This window comes from Triticum aestivum, chromosome 3B (assembly GCF_018294505.1).
Source record: "Triticum aestivum cultivar Chinese Spring chromosome 3B, IWGSC CS RefSeq v2.1, whole genome shotgun sequence".
Taxonomy (NCBI): domain Eukaryota; kingdom Viridiplantae; phylum Streptophyta; class Magnoliopsida; order Poales; family Poaceae; genus Triticum; species Triticum aestivum.
The window spans coordinates 458,982,142-459,000,629 of record NC_057801.1 but is presented as its reverse complement, the minus strand read 5'-3'; positions in this window follow the sequence as shown (position 1 = coordinate 459,000,629).

The following is an 18,488-nucleotide window of genomic DNA, read 5'->3' as shown; positions in this document are numbered from 1 at the left end:
ACCCAGACTAGTGCGGTCCCTCAAGGAATCTAACACGCACTGGGTAGAGGAGCTCGACTCCGTACTTTGGGGGCTGCGGACCATGCCAAACCGAACTACTGGATTCACACCATTTTTCATGGTATACGGTGCAGAGGCAGTTCTGCCCTGCGATATAATTCATGACTCACCTCGTGTGCGCATGTACGAAGAAAGAGAAGCCGAGTTGGATCGGCAGGACAGTTTGGATGCCTTAGAGGAGGAGCGGGACGTGGCAAAGACTCGTTCCGCATTTTATCAGCAGCAGGCTCGAAGATATCAAAGCAGAGAAGTATGGGCCAAAACTTACAATGTTGGCGAACTTGTTCTATGCCTGCCGGACAAGAAAAAGGACAAACTTAAGCCCAAGTGGGAAGGTCCCTTCATCATCAACCAAGTCCTGACCGGCGAAGCATACCGTCTATGTAACACATCTGACAACCGACTCGAGCCGAACCCATGGAACGCAGCCCGTCTCCGAAGATTCTACGCCTAACGCCGGACTCAGAGTTCGTCTCACTCCCCCGTCCACCTTTTTATATTTTTTACTGTCTCTTGTCCCCCTCCTTCTTCCCACTTTTTTTTCAATACCTTTTATAGGCTGATTTGCGCTTTGTTCGCACACACTTGATGTGCTCCTAGCACTCATTATACCTGGGGGCTTCTTTAACAGAAGCTTATTCATACGGGCTTCATGCCCAATACATGTGTTATACTTCCACATGTACCTTTTATTCACCATTATATGCATCGATATGACTTAAGTTTTGGCCAAGCTGGGTTGCCTGGCTCCTGTGCTTACCCCTACGTTCCCGATTGTTCGGCTAGGAGGTAAAGGGAGCACCTCTGCGATTGTTACTGCCGGGTCAGCCGGATGTGTACCTCAGACTGGGTGAAGCCGAAAGCTAGCGTTCTTAAGAGAATATTCGGTCGGTGACTTGAAAGATGATTTATTACTTACTTATTTATCTGCCCCCAGATGCTTTTTCTGCTATTTTCGCAGTCCGGCATTGCACTTTAGGGCATGCCTCCCAGGGAAAGGAACCCTTAACGGAACTATTCTCCCTGGAAGATGTTTCTTACTAACCATGTAATATAACATAGCTAGTTGGGCACTTGTCTGATAAAGCAATTATGACCCCGACGCCTTGTCTCCATGCATGCCCCGGTTCTTTTATAACCGTAAGGGTATTCGGACACACTCCGGATTGTTGGGTCCCGAGGTTGAAGCGAAACGGTCCGCAAAGACAAACGATCTACAATCCGGCTAGAAGGCATTCTACATGTCATTTTAAAAAAAATACATCGTCAAACTGACTAATTGTACTCCTCTTCAATCCCATCTAACAGGTTGTCTAATTTACAGTCCTGTTGGGAATATTTCGCGGCCAGCTCTACTTGGTCGTACATCAAGCTCACAGGGATCTCCTTCCCATCAGGCCCCGCAGGTCCGACCTCGGCCATGTGGTTTGGGTCAGCCTTCGGGTACCGCGTCTTCACCATGGCCCAGGCCTCCCTGGCGCCTTGACGGCAGGCCGATATCTTCCACAAACGGAGGCGTCGCCGTGCTCCCTGAAGCTCCTCAGCAAGCCCTCCAAGGCCCTCGGGTAGGGAGACGGAAGGCCATAAGGCCTGAACGATGCCACTCATCGCCTGCCGAACACGTTCGAGCAGTTGCACCAGCTCGGGAAGTTGGTCACCCGTTGAACTAGGCATTTCCTCCGCAGGGCGACCTGGAGCACACTTAAAGACACATTTCTGTCAATCGACTTCCTCGCCGAATTCTTCTTTTCAAAGGAATTTGCTCATGCACTTACTATAAATGCCGCGATGAAGCCGCTGATTCTCCTTCACGGAGCCAGACAGTTGGGCCCGAACATCTTTCAACTCTTCTCCTAGCTGGATGTGGGCATCCTGGAGCTTGTTCCTCTCCTGCTGCACCTTCATCAGCACCCTCTCGCCGGCCTTTAGCTGACGCAGTAGCTGTTGCTTGTCCAGATCTAGTCCGGCGCCCTCTGCAATATTATTGTCAGATTCACGCCGCACTTTGTTAATTAATTATCTTTTCGAAGTACGTCTTACCAGCGGGGGTCTCTGTGGCTCCCCCTGTGGCGGCCAGTGCGGCCTCAAGTTGGGCCTTGCACTCTTGGAGCTCCTGGGACAGATGGGTATTCTTCTCCGTAAGATCCTGCATAATAATTGATCCTTAAATCAGTTATTTTAACTATTTTAACTCTCGGGGGCTACTGGCATATATAACTATTAAAATCGGGTAGGTGAACATCCGCTTACCCAGCTCCGAGGGTTATTCATAGAGAATCCATTCAACGGATTCATGCGGAGGAAGTCCTCCTCCTCTCCCTTGTACAAGCCGGACAGGATCTTTGCCAGATCGGCTACTGAGCCTGGCCCTTTGCGGCCATGACGGGTGGAGTCATCTTCCCAGTTGAAATCCCACATAGGGTGGCCCCTATATTGGAGTGGCTGCACCCCTCGCATAATGCACGTGGCCATGACTCCAATCATGGTCAATCCGGAGTGGGCCAGTAACCTAATCCGGCCCATCAGATAATGGACGCTCCTATCATCTTCCCGTTGAGGGCTTCGCGGGCGCCAACTCAGGTGTTTCTTCAAGGGAGCATTGCTGAACTCCAGGAGGCTGATCCGAACTGGATCCGGTAGAGGGGCGTCCTCCATGTAGAACCATTCTGAAGGCCAGTCTTTGGACGCCTTCTTCGGGGTGCCGGATAGATATCCGGTCCCAGCGATGCGCCATATTTCGGCTCTGCCCACTTAATATATCGACCCCTCGTAGGCATTCATACGACACGTGGAAGAAGGCCATTATTGGGCGTAGAAGCCAAGGAGCGCAACATTCATAAGGAAGCCGGACACTATTCGACAGGAACATGAAGTTTGAAGGAGAACCCGCCTTGCAACGCCAAAGACAATATACGCGCCGGACTCGTCGTCGCTAAAGCCCGGTTCGGGGGCTACTGAGGGAGTTCCGGACTAGGGGGTGTCCGGATAGCCGGACTATCGTCATCGGCCGGACTCCCAGACTATGAAGATAGAAGATTGAAGACTTCGTCATGTGTCCGGATGGGACTTTCCTTGGCGTGGAAGGCAAGCTTGGCGATACGGATATGTAGATGTCCTACCATTGTAACCGACTTTGTGTAACCCTAGCCCTCTCCGGTGTCTATATAAACCGGATGGCTTTAGTCCTTAGGACGGACAACAATCATACCATAGGCTACCTTCTAGGGTTTAGCCTCCTTGATCTCGTGGTAGATCCACTCTTGTAACACACATCATAAATATTAATCAAGCAGGATGTAGGGTTTTACCTCCATCAAGAGGGCCCGAACCTGGGTAAAACATCGTGTCCCTCGTCTCCTGTTACCATCCGTCTAGACGCACAGTTCGGGACCCCCTACCCGAGATCCACCGGTTTTGACACCGACACCCACTTTGCTGCAGTTTGTCGGGTCTTCGTTCAGAAGAGACTTCGTTATTTCATTGATGGCGTCGTTAGTTAAACGCACGGAGTTGTGGCATAGTGGATCCTTTTTACTGCCCGTGTAAGTGCACATTAAGCCGGTTCGGCGACTCAATGGTATGATCCGCCATGCAACCCAGCATCGAACCAAGTCAATGCCAGTTAAGTTGTTTCCCAACAGAGCCTTGACCTTGGCAATGGTGGGGGTGAGCTTTTTGCGTTCAGCAGCGGTCAGCTTATCAGGAAGAGGATGTTTTGAGTCAAGACATAGGGCACGAAAGCCTGGCAACCGATTCTCGTCAGTCGAAGAGGTGTCCTTGCAATAGAACCATGTCTGGCTCCAATCCTTGGGATGACTCGGCAAGCGAGCATAGCGGAAGATAGCATCTCTCCTTTGCTGAATTGAGATTCCGCCAAGTTCTAGGCTGGGTCCGTTTGAATACTCGTTTTGGCGGTTCAAATAAAAGTATTCCTTGAACAGTTCCACACTGGGCTCCTCTTGAAGGTACACCTCACAGAAAACTTGGAAATTGCATATGTTTGACATGGAATTGGGTCCTTTGTCTTGAGGATGAAGATCAAAAAAGTGCAGAACATCTCGGAAGAATTTAGAGTTGGGCGGTGAGAAGCCCCAAATCATGTGGTTAGTAAATACAATGACTTCATCATCCTTTGGCTGAGGTTTCTCCTCTTCTGGCTTGGGGGCGCGATAATGCATGACAGTCTTCTCTGGCAAGTAGCCGGTTTTCACAAAGTCCTGGAGTGTGTTCTCAGTTGTTGGGGAACGTTGCAGAAAATAAAAAAATTCTATGCTTCACCAAGATCAATCTATGGAGTCATCTAGCAACGAGAGAGAGGAGTGCATCTACATACCCTTGTAGATCGCGAGCGGAAGAGTTCAAGAGAATGGGGATGAGGGAGTCGTACTCGTCGTGATCCAAATCACCGAAGATCCTGGTGCCGAATGGATGGCACCTCCGCGTTCAACACACATACGGTTGGGGAAGACGTCTCCTCCTTCTTGATCCAGCAAGGGGGAAGGAGAGCTTGATGGAGATCCAGGAGCACGACGGCGTGGTGGTGGAAGTAGCGGTGATCTCGGCAGGGCTTCGCCAAGCTCAGCAAGAGGGAGAGGTGTTACGGGAGGAGAGGGAGGCACCAGGGACTAGGGTGCGCAGCCCTCCCTCCCCCCTCTTTATATAGGGTCCCTGGGGGGCGCCGGCCCCCTAGAGATCCAATCTCAAGGGGGGCGGTGGCCAAAGGGGGGAACTTGCCCCCCAAGTAAGGTGGGGCGCCCCCCACCCCTAGGGTTTCCAACCCTAGGCACAGGGGGAGGCCCAAGGGGGGTGCACCAGCCCACCAGGGGCTGGTTCCCCTCCCACTTCAGCCCATGTGGCCCTCCAGGATAGGTGGCCCCACCCAGTGGACCCCCGGGACCCTTCCGGTGGTCCCGGTACAATACCAGTGACCCCCGAAACTTTCCCGGTGGCCGAAACTGGACTTCCTATATACAAATCTTTACCTCCGGACCATTCCGGAACTCCTCGTAATGTCCAGGATCTCATCCGGGACTCCAAACAACTTTCAGGTTACCGCATACTAATATCTCTACAACCCTAGCATCACCGAACCTTAAGTGTGTAGACCCTACGGGTTCGGGAATCACGCAGACATGACCGAGACAGCTCTCCGGCCAATAACCAACAACAGGATCTGGATACCCATGTTGGCTCCCACATGTTCCACGATGATCTCATCGAATGAACCATGATGTCAAGGATTCAAGTAATCCCGTATACAATTCCCTTTGTCAATCGGTACGTTACTTGCCCGAGATTCGATCGTCGGTATCCCAATACCTCATTCAATCTCGTTATCGGCAAGTCACTTTACTCATACTGTAATGCATGATCCCGTGACCAACCACTTGGTCACATTGAGCTCATTATGATGATGCATTACCAAGTGGGCCCAGAGATACCTCTCCGTCATACGGAGTGACAAATCCCAGTCTCGATCCGTGTCAACCCAACAGATACTTTCGGGGATACCTGTAGTATACGTTTATAGTCACCCAGTTACGTTGTGACGTTTGGTACACCCAAAGCACTCCTACGGTACCCGGGAGTTACACAATCTCATGGTCTAAGGAAATGATACTTGACATTGGAAAAGCTCTAGCAAATGAACTACACGATCTTGTGCTATGCTTAGGATTGGGTCTTGTCCATCACATCATTCTCCTAATGATGTGATCCCGTTATTGATGACATCTAATGTCCATAGTCAGGAAACCATGACTATCTGTTAATCAACGAGCTAGTCAACTAGAGGCTCACTAGGGACTTGTTGTGGTCTATGTATTCACACATGTATTACGATTTCTAGATAACACAATTATAGCATGAATAATAGACAATTATTATGAACAAGGAAATATAATAATAATCATTTTATTATTGCCTCTAGGGCATATTTCCAACAGTCTCCCACTTGCACTAGAGTCAATAATCTAGTTACATTGTGATGAATCAAACACCCATAGAGTTCTGGTGTTGATCATGTTTTGCTCGCGGAAGAGGTTTAGTCAATGGATCTGTGACATTCAGATCCGTATGCACTTTGCAAATATCTATGTCTCCATCTTGAACATTTTCACGAATGGAGTTGAAGCGACGCTTGATGTGCCTGGTCTTCTTGTGAAACCTGGGCTCCTTGGCAAGGGCAATAGCTCCAGTGTTGTCACAGAAGAGAGTCATCGGCCCCGACGCATTGGGAATAACTCCTAGGTCGGTAATGAACTCCTTCATCCAGATTGCTTCAAGTGCTGCCTCCGAGGCTGCCATGTACTCTGCTTCACATGTATATCCCGCCATGACACTTTGCTTGCAACTGCACTAGCTTACTGCCCCACCATTCAAAATATACACGTATCCGGTTTGTGACTTAGAGTCATCCAGATCTGTGTCGAAGCTAGCGTCGACATAACCCTTTACGACGAGCTCTTCGTCACCTTCATAAATGAGAAACATATCCTTAGTCCTTTTCAGGTACTTCGGGATATTCTTGACCGCTGTCCAATGTTCCATGCCGGGATTACTTTGGTACCTTCCTACCAAACTTACGGCAAGGTTTACATCAGGTATGGTACACAGCATGGCATACATAATAGACCCTATAGCCGAGGCATAGGGGATGACACTCATCTTTTCTCTATCTTCTGTCGTGGTTGGGCATTGAGCCGAGCTCAATTTCACACCTTGCAACACAGGCAAGAACCCCTTCTTGGACTGATCCGTATTGAACTTCTTCAATATCTTATCAAGGTATGTGCTTTGTGAAAGACCTATGAGGCGTCTCGATCTATCCCTATAGATATTAATGCCTAATATGTAAGCAGCTTCTCCAAGGTCCTTCATTGAAAAACACTTATTCAAGCAAGCCTTAATGTTGTCCAAAAGTTCTATATCTTTTCCCATCAAAAGTATGTCATCTACATATAATATGAGAAATGCTACAGAGCTCCCACTCACTTTCTTGTAAACGCGGGCTTCTCCATAAGTCTGCATAAACCCAAACGCTTTGATCATCTCATCAAAGCGAATGTTCCAACTCCGAGATGATTGCACCAGCCCATAAATTGATCGCTCGAGCTTGCATACCTTGTTAGCATTCTTAGGATCGGCAAAACCTTCCGGCTGCATCATATACAGTTCTTCCTTAAGATAGCCGTTAAGGAATGCCGTTTTGACGTCCATTTGCCATGTCTCATAATCATAGTATGCGGCAATTGCTAACATGATTCGGACGGACTTCAGCTTTGCTACGGGAGAGAAAGTCTCATCGTAGTCAACCCCTTGAACTTGCCGATAACCCTTAGCGACAAGTCGAGCTTTATAGATGGTAACATTACCATACGCGTCTGTCTTCTTCTTAAAGATCCATTTATTTTCTTTCGCTCGCCGATCATCGGGCAAGTCTGTCAAAGTCCATACTTTGTTTTCATACATGGATCCTATCTCGGATTTCATGGCTTCAAGCCATTTGTTGGAATCTGGGCCCGCCATCGCTTCTTCATAGTTCGAAGGTTCACCATTGTCTAACAACATGATTTCCAGGACAGGGTTGCCATACCACTCTGGTGTGGAACGTGTCCTTGTGGACCTACGAAGTTTGGTAGTAACTTGATCCGAAGTACCTTGATCATCATCATTAATTTCCTCTCTAGTCGGTGCAGGCACCACAGGAACATCTTCCTGAGCTGAGCTACTTACCGGTTCAAGAGGTAGTACTTCATCAAGTTCCACTTTCCTCCCACGTACTTCTTTCGAGAGAAACTCTTTCTCCAGAAATGACCCGTTCTTGGAAACAAAGATCTTGCCTTCGGATCTGAGGTAGAAGGTATACCAAGTGGTTTCCTTAGGGTATCCTATGAAGACACATTTTTTCGACTTGGGTTCGAGCTTTTCAGGTTGAAGTTTCTTCACATAAGCATCGCATCCCCAAACTTTTAGAAACGACAGCTTAGGTTTCTTCCCAAACCATAATTCATATGGTGTCGTCTCAATGGATTTAGACGGTGCCCTATTTAAAGTGAATGTAGCTGTCTCTAGAGCATATCCCCAAAATGATAGCGGTAAATCGGTGAGTGACATCATAGATTGCACCATATCCAATAGAGTGCGATTACGACGTTCAGACACACCGTTACGCTGAGGTGTTCCAGGCGGCGTGAGTTGTGAAATGATTCCACATTTCCTTAAGTGTGTACCAAATTCGTGACTTAAATATTCTCCTCCACGATCTGATTGTAAGAACTTTATTTTTCGGTCACGTTGATTCTCTACCTCATTCTGAAATTCCTTGAACTTTTCAAAGGTCTCAGACTTGTGTTTCATCAAGTAAACATACCCATATCTACTCAATTCATCAGTGAGGGTGAGAACATAACGATAGCCACCGCGAGCCTCAATGCTCATTGGACCGCACACATCAGTATGTATAATTTCCAATAAGTTGGTTGCTCGCTCCATTGTTCCGGAGAATGGAGTCTTGGTCATTTTACCCATGAGGCATGGTTCGCACGTGTCAAATGATTCGAAATCAAGAGACTCCAAAAGTCCATCTGTATGGAGCTTCTTCATGCGTTTGACACCAATGTGACCAAGGAGGCAGTGCCACAGATATGTGGGACTATCATTATCAATCTTACATCTTTTGGTATTCACACTATGAATATGTGTAACATCACGTTCGAGATTCATTAAGAATAAACCATTGACCAGCGGGGCATGACCATAAAACATATCTCTCATATAAATAGAACAACCATTATTATCGGATTTAAATGAGTAGCCATCTCGTATTAAACGAGATCCAGATACAATGTTCATGCTCAAAGCTGGCACTAAATAACAATTATTGAGGTTTAAAACTAATCTCGTAGGTAAATGTAGAGGTAGCGTGCCGACGGCGATCACATCGACCTTGGAACCATTCCCGACGCGCATGGTCACCTCGTCCTTCGCCAGTCTCCGTTTATTCCGTAGCTCCTGTTTTGAGTTACAAATATGAGCAACCGCACCGGTATCAAATACCCAGGAGCTACTATGAGTACTGGTAAGGTACACATCAATTACATGTATATCACATATACCTTTAGTGTTGCCGACCTTCTTGTCTGCTAAGTACTTGGGGTAGTTCCGCTTCCAGTGTCCGCTTCCCTTGCAATAAAAGCACTCAGTCTCAGGTTTGGGTCCATGCTTTGGCTTCTTCCCGGCAACTGGCTTACCGGGCGCGGCAACTCCCTTGCCGTCCTTCTTGAAGTTCTTTTTACCCTTGACTTTCTTGAAACTAGTGGTTTTATTGACCATCAACACTTGATGTTCCTTTTTGATTTCCACCTCCGCTGATTTCAGCATTGAAAATACTTCAGGAATAGTTTTCACCATCCCCTGCATATTGTAGTTCATCACAAAGCTCTTCTAGCTAGGTGGGAGCGACTGAAGGATTCTGTCAATGACCGCCTTGTCCGGGAGGTTAATGTCCAGCTGGGAAAAGCGGTTGTGCAACCCAGACATTTTGAGTATGTGCTCATTGACAGAACTATTTTCCTCCATCTTACAACTATAGAACTTGTCGGAGACTTCATATCTCTCGACCGAGGCATGAGCTTGGAAAACCATTTTGAGCTCTTGGAACATCTCATATGCTCTGTGTTGCTCAAAATGCTTTTGGAGCCCCGGCTCTAAGCTGTAAAGCATGCCGCACTGAACGAGGGAGTAATCATCAAGACGCGACTGCCAAGCAATCATGACGTCTTGGTTCGCTGGGGCGGGTGCTTCACCTAGCGGTGCTTCTAGGACATATGCTTTCTTGGCAGCTATGAGGATGATCCTCACGTTCCGGACCCAGTCCATATAGTTGCTGCCATCATCTTTCAGCTTGGTTTTCTCTAGGAACGTGTTGAAGTTGAGGTTGACATGAGCATGGGCCATTTGATCTACAAGACATTTTGCAAAGGTTTTAGACTAAGTTCATGATAATTAAGTTCATCTAATCAAATTATTTAATGAACTCCCGCTCAGATAGACATCCCTCTAGTCATCTAAGCGATACATGATCCGAGTCAACTAGACCGTGTCCGATCATCACGTGAGATGGACTAGTCATCATTGGTGAACATCTCCATGTTGATCGTATCTTCTATATGACTCATGTTCAACCTTTCGGTCTCTTGTGTTCCGAGGCCATGTCTGTACATGCTAGGATCGTCAAGTCAACCTAAGTGTTCATGCATGTGTAAATCTGTCTTACACCCGTTGTATGTGAACGTTAGAATCTATCACACCCGATCATCACGTGGTGCTTCGAAACAACAAACTTTCGCAACGGCGCACAGTTAGGGGGAACACTTTCTTGAAATTATTATGAGGGATCGTCTTATTTACTACCGTCGTTCTAAGCAAATAAGATGCAAAAACATGATAAACATCACATGCAATCAAATAGTGACATGATATGGCCAATATCATTTTGCTCCTTTTGATCTCCATCTTCGGGGCGCCATGATCATCATCGTCACCGGCATGACACCATGATCTGCATCATCGTGTCTCCGTGAAGTTGTTCGCCAACTATTACTTGTACTACTATAGCTAATGGTAAAGAAGTAAAGTAATTACATGGCGTTATTCAATGACACGCAGGTCATACAATAAATAAAGACAACTCCTATGGCTCCTGCCGGTTGTCATACTCATCGACATGCAAGTCGTGATTCCTATTACAAGAACATGATCAATCTGATACATCAAATATATATCATTCATCACATCCTTTTGGCCATATCACATCACAAGGCATATGCTGCAAAAACAAGTTAGACGTCCTCTAATTGTTGTTGCATGTTTTTACGTGGCTGCAATAGGGTTCTAGCAAGAAAGTTTCTTACCTACGTCAAAAACCACAACGTGATATGCCAATTTCTATTTACCCTTCATAAGGACCCTTTTCATCGAATCCGATCCGACTAAAGTGGGAGAGACAGACACCCGCTAGCCACCTTATGGAACTAGTGCATGTCAGTCGGTGGAACCTGTCTCATGTAAGCATACGTGTAAGGTCGGTCCGGGACGCTTCATCCCACGATGCCGCTGAAACAAGATAAGACTAGTAGTGGCAAGTAAATTGACAAAATCTACGCCCACTACAAAATTGTATTCTACTTGTGCATAGAAACTACACATAGACCTAGCTCATGATGCCACTGTTGGGGAACGTTGCAGAAAATAAAAAATTTCTACGCTTCACCAAGATCAATCTATGGAGTCATCTAGCAACGAGAGAGAGGAGTGCATCTACATACCCTTGTAGATCGCGAGCGGAACCGTTCAAGAGAACGGGGTTGAGGGAGTCGTACTCGTCGTGATCCAAATCACCGAAGATCCTAGTGCCGAACGGACGGCACCTCCGCGTTCAACACACATACGGTTGGGGAAGACGTCTCCTCCTTCTTGATCCAGCAAGGGGGAAGGAGAGGTTGATGGAGATCCAGCAGCACGACGGCGTGGTGGTGGAAGTAGCGGTGATCTCGGCAGGGCTTCGCCAAGCTCAGCGAGAGGGAGAGGTGTTACGGGGGGAGAGGGAGGCGCCAGGGACTAGGGTGCGCAGCCCTCCCTCCCCCCTCTTTATATAGGGGCCCTGGGGGGCGCCGGCCCCCTAGTAATCCCATCTCAAGGGGGGCGGCAGCCAAAGGGGGGGAACTTGCCCCCAAGTCAGGTGGGGCGCCCCCACCCCTAGGGTTTCCAACCCTAGGCGCAGGGGGAGGCCCAAGGGGGGCACACCAGCCCACCAGGGGCTGGTTCCCCTCCCACTTCAGCCCATGTGGCCCTCCGGGATAGGTGGCCCCACCCGGTGGACCCCCGGGACCCTTCCGGTGGTCCTGGTACAATACCGGTGACCCCCGAAACTTTCCCGGTGGCCGAAACTAGACTTCCTATATACAAATCTTTACCTCCGGACCATTCCGGAACTCCTCGTAACGTTCGGGATCTCATCCGGGACTCCGAACAACTTTCGGGTTACCGCATACTAATATCTCTACAACCCTAGCGTCACCGAACCTTAAGTGTGTAGACCCTACGGGTTCGGGAATCACGCAGACATGACCAAGATAGCTCTCCGGCCAATAACCAACAGCGGGATCTGGATACCCATGTTGGCTCCCACATGTTCCACGATGATCTCATCGAATGAACCACGATGTCGAGGATTCAAGTAATCCCGTATACAATTTTCAATCGGTACATTACTTGCCCGTGATTCGATCATCGGTATCCCAATACCTCGTTCAATCTCGTTACCGACAAGTCACTCTCGTACCATAATGCATGATCCCGTGACCAACCACTTGGTCACATTGAGCTCATTATGATGATGCATTACCAAGTGGGCCCAGAGATACCTCTCCGTCATACGGAGTGACAAATCCCAGTCTCGATCCGTGTCAACCCAACAGATACTTTCGGGGATACCTGTAGTATACGTTTATAGTCACCCAGTTACGTTGTGACGTTTGGTACACCCAAAGCACTCCTACGGTATCCGGGAGTTACACGATCTCATGGTCTAAGGAAATGATACTTGACATTGGAAAAGCTCTAGCAAACGAACTACACGATCTTGTGTTATGCTTAGGATTGGGTCTTGTCCATCACATCATTCTCCTAATGATGTGATCCCGTTATCAATGACATCTAATGTTCATAGTCAGGAAACCATGACTATCTGTTGATCAACGAGCTAGTCAACTAGAGGCTCACTAGGGACTTGTTGTGGTCTATGTATTCACACATGTATTACGATTTCCGGATAACACAATTATAGCATGAATAATAGACAATTATCATGAACAAGGAAATATAATAATAATCATTTTATTATTGCCTCTAGGGCATATTTCCAACATCAGTAACAATGGAGGGAACCCAGTTACATGAAGTGGCTGTCTTCGGGGCCATTGTGAAAAAAGAAGCCTAAAAAGAAAAAGAACAAGTTTGCCGGTTTAAATTAAGCCGGAGGAAAAGCACTACAACACATATTCAAAATGGCGGCTTAAAAAGGGGTCTAATGGTACATGACTAGCTACAGCGGGTTATGTAAGCTGCCATGAACAGATTGATATCCATCAAGAGTGAAGCCTGCTAAAGTGTCGAATCTAGCTACAGATAGTGGTGTAAGCCGCCATGACCAGATTGGTATGTATCAGGAGTAAAATCTGCTAAGTGTTGGAAAAACAAGTTTTTACATATGGTAGCTGGTGATTTGGATCTGGCGTTGTGTGAGAAAATAAAATAAATCAAAACCTAAAACATTGCAGTAGCAGAGGAACTAGCACAAGGGCGAGATTTATACATCTATGAAGCAAACTTTGAGATAACAAAAGTAATGGAAACAGGTTCCGCGCGTCCTAATAGACATATTCGGATCTAAAACAAGGGTTGTCTAGAAGAATGACAAAGAACTAAAGAAACCTAATGCGATCTGGAGCATAGGAGGAGGAACGCTTACAGAAGAAGATGAACTGCGGTGGAGCGCCAGCGTTCTCTGGTCCCGTTCAGGTTGATGCAGCGGCCAAGGGCGAGGAGGACGGTGAGCTTCGCGGTGGTGGCGGAGCTCGAAGTGGCAGATGAGTCGCGAGAGGAGGGAGACGAGAAGGAGAAGGGGGAGAATGACATAAGGGAGGTTCGACCCTATTTATAAGGAGAAGGTTAATAAGTGGGCGCAAAAAACGAGGAGACCAAAAATGGTTATCCAGCTGCTCGGTCGCCTCGATTCTTGGGACAACTATTAAAGATAAGGATCCGTTAAGATATATTGGATATTGTGTAAATTAATGACAGGTGGCGTCATGGCGGGTTACCACAAGTCCAGGAGATGACATCATGGTAGGTTATGAGTTCTCGCACAAATGAAGAAGGGAAGATTTTTCCTAAGTCTTGAAGATTGACATGAACAAGTTCAAATCAACCTGGGGCCTAATGTTGGGGATATAACTATTAGGTATGACCCGCCCAGGAAGGGTTGGGTTATACCTATGGTGATTCATGATGTGAAGCCCATGAAGATATTGAAGATGGCGGTTCACATGCGAGGGCCCAAGGCCCAAGGGCAACTTAAGGCCCATAGGAGTAAACCGCCATATGTGTAAGACTTGTATTGTAAGGCATGTATAATTAGTCACCAAGCCGGACATGTTGTCTATGAGCCGACCAGGACTCTGTGAGCCGCTGGGCGTCAACCCGTGTATATAAAGGGATGACCTAGCGGCAGTTCAGGACAAGAAATGAGAGATCGAAGGCTAGGTCAAGTGTGTTCGCTCCCTGGTAATCGAGACATAAGCAATACCACCTCAAACTGGATTAGGCCTTTACCTTCACCGCAAGGGGCCGAACCAGTATAAATTCCTGTGTCATTTGTCCCGTTTAACCTCTTTAAGCTAACCTAGTTGCGATGGCTCCACGACTAAGTCCTTATGCTAGGACATCTGTAGTGACTATTCCACTACATAACCAACCGTGTTCTCTTCTCAAATGCACCCGAAAAGAGACAGTCACGGTTACACACGCGGTTGGTGTATTTTAAATGAATTTAGTTCAGGTCCTCTACAACCGGATATTAACAAATTCCCATCTGCCACATAACCGCGGGCACGGCTCTCGAAAGTTTAAACCCTGCAGGGGTGTCCCAACTTAGCCCATGACAAGCTCGCGATCCGTGGAGACAATCCTCCATCTCGGGACCCTTCGATCAGACTCGGAATCCCGGTGCACAAGACATTTCGACAATGGTAAAACAAGTCCAGCAAGACCTCCCGGTGTGCCGACACCCTGATAGTAGCCGCGTGTATCTCGTCTCAGGCCACGATCGGATGAGCACTACGTACAACAACTAAAAAAACCGAGTGAAGGGGTGGCACCGCAAGTGGCTCAGTTTTGGCACCAACACCATCAGCACTGGCCCCCTGTATTATGTGGAATTACTCCTCGAGTAGCACTAACTCCCTATGCATCAAATTTAATATCAGGTTTAGTTATTATGTTGGGCAAATGGTAAAACCAATGTTGGGATTTGCTGGAAGAGTTTTATTCAAAGCGAACTATCAAGAGGGGCCCATAAACCCTTATCGTGTTAGAGACGCAAAATCAAGGAACATAACACCGGTATGACAGAAACTAGGGCGGCAAAAGTGGAACAAAACACCAAGAAAAGGCTAAGCCTTCCACCCTTTACCAAGTATATAGATGAATTAATTAAATAAGAGATATTGTGATATCCCAAGATATCCATGTCCCAACATGGAACAAACTGCAACTGCACCTGCAACTAGCAACGCTATAAGAGGGGTTGAGCAAAGCAGTAACATAGCCAAACAACGGTTTGCTGGGATGGTGGAAAATGTTAGAGGCTTATCATCGCAATTGGGAGGCTTGATAAACAAGTGGTAGGTAGTGCAACATAGCGATAGCATCGAGACAACTAGCATAGCAAAGATAGTAGTGAGATCCAAGGTGACGGTCATCTTGCCTAAAATCCCGCTAGGAAGAAGATCCAAGGTGCATCAATCCAAGCACGATATCACCATTGACCAGGCAGCGTACACCGCTAAGATGCTAGACAAAGCAGGCATGGCTGGTTGCAACCCCTATCACGTTCTTCCTGAGACGAACTACAAGCTGAGAAACGCAAGCTCCACGCCGCTCGCTGACGCCTATCGGGGTATCTGATGCATTCACGCCCTGACATCACTTATGCAGTTGGCTTTGTCAACCATTTCATGGAGGCGCCTGACAACCGAGCACCTCGCTGCAGTAAAGCACGTGCTCCGATACATTGTTGGGCCACTCACTCACGACTGCACATTCCGCGGTGGGGACAACATAGAGCCTATGGGAAAAATGGACAAAAATAACCCAAAGATGAAACAGATTCAAATAATAAACTCTCCGCGAAGGAATTTACAGGACAAACCCTTTCAGATAGCGCCCAATACGTAGGCGCTATGCGACACTGCGTAGCGTCCGACTGACAGGCACTGCAGTCCTTGCCAGTGTGGCGTCCCAAAGCCAGGGCTGGCCCCACACGCGTTTAAGTAGCGCCTCTGTGAAAGGCACTACAATAAGCAGCATAGCACATAACTCATAGGCGCTATGTTAGCGATTACTAACCGGCGCGAGCCGTCTCTCCCCCAGCTTGCTCGCAGTTGCCCCAAGAACAGGGTAGGCCAGCCGCGGGTTCCTCTCCCTTCCCCTTCAAACCCCCTCTTCAAATCTCATACATCTGAAGTTTTCTCGTGGATTTCTTCCTCAATCCCTTCCAGAAGGTATTCTCCTCCGATCCCCTCCTTTTCATCCGAAAAATCCTTCACATCTATCATATTTGTGCAAGTTTGGGTGGAAACCCAAGTTCTTGATGGATTCCAATTTCGTATGGAATATTGAAATAATTTGGGATGGTTTAGGATTTGTAGATGAGTTGTAACCATTGGGGACATGTGTGTTGTTGATTTGTATTGTAAATCATGCTTGCATAGGTTCTTGTATCTATGTATGAAATAATACGCACATATGAAATTATATTAGATGATTGTTTAAATTCCTTTTAGTACCCATGTATGATTGTTAGGTGAATACATATAAAGTAATGCTCACATATAAAATAATGCATAAATATGGTAGTTTGCTCATATTTGCTTAGAAACCAAAACAATGCACACATATGAAATAATGCTCATATGTGTCTTGTTATTTGAAATATGTAGGATGGTGTGGCTTCTCGATGATTCCTATGATGTTGAACATTGGGCCTACTTGATGGGGGAGAAGAAGATGGTAATAAAAACACTAGTTGGAAGTTCATAATTTTTGTTTAGTTCAAATGGATATGCCGTAATACTCTCGCTTGTATGTTTGCATAAGCTTGGACCCCTGAATATTTGGTCTCACTGGGCCTCGTTGAGTGTCATGCCGTACGATGAGCGAACCTTGGGAGTCCGCCTTCCTGACTGAAATTCCATCCATTCAACTTTGGTGGGAACTTGTACTTGTAATGGTGCTTGTTCTGTCCCGCAATCTACTTATCTGTTCCAAGTGAGTACTTCAGTAAATACTCATTCATCTTGTCGAATGTGTATTGAACTATTGCCATCATGGGCAATGCACGAACACCCTTGAGCACCTTGTTGAAGCATTCTGCCATGTCGCTTGTCATTTGACCATACCTCCGGTCGTCCTCATCATAAGTTTGTGTCCACTCCATCGCTTGTTGTGCCTATTGAGAAACTCATGACCCCCCGCATCGAGTTTTCTATTTGCGAGCAATCGGTTGTACAAGTTTGTGAAATGTCGATCGAAGAAAGAGAGACAACAATCTTGAATTCCTTACTCCCACATGCTCTATACAAGTTTGAGAAAAAAATGCCTCATGCACCACTGGTGCAAAGCAGCATGCCCAAGAATGTCAATCTCCACCGCGTTAAGAATTCCTTGATGGCGATCCAATATGACACAAATTTCCCATTGAGTTGGTAATACCTTGGTTCTCAAAAGATGGAAGAACCACTCCTAGTTATCATTGTTCTCTTCCTCAACCAAAGCAAAGGCCAAAGGCACTAACCGGTTATTGGCATCATTTCCTATTGCAGCCAAGAGAGTGCCCTTGAATTGTCCAGTCAAGAAGGTGCCATCGACGGAGATGAGCGGCCGACAATGTTTGAAAGCCCTCACGTATTGCTCGAATACCCAAAATGCATGACCAAATACCTGGACATTCCTTCCAATGTAAATCCTTGTTTTTTGCCCATACGGTTCGACCACATGAACCATGCATGAGTTAGTGGTGGCCATCACTCCCAACAACCTAGTGAGTCGGTTGTATGCTTCCTCCCAATCACCATACAACATCTTGTATGCAGCTTGCTTCGCCTTGCATGCCTTCCCGTGTTTCACGTTGTAGTGAAAGAGGGCTTTCACAAGTTCCATGATGCTATTAATGCTCATCATTGGAAGTGAAGAGATGTGGCTGGAAAGCCGTTAAGCGATGAACTCAGAGTCTATGGTCTTGGGTCACATCCTTGCCATCAAGCTTCTTGCCTGGGCACATGTGAGTTCTAACACAAACAAATACGTGCCAACCGAACCATCCTTTCCATGGTCTTGCACGCACAATCCATGTACATCCATCCTCGTCACATTTAACCGTGTAACAAAACTTGATGTCCAAGTGAACCACCTTGTGCGGACGGTAATACTTAACCGAGAAGTTGTCGATCCATTTCTTCAATTCCAAGAAGGTTTCGAACTTCAACCCGGGAGAAATCCCGTTCTTCGCGTGTTCCATATCCCGGTAAGAAGTTGGCCTAGCTCCAAGAACTATACCCTTGCCACCGTCAACCACGACTTCATCCGCG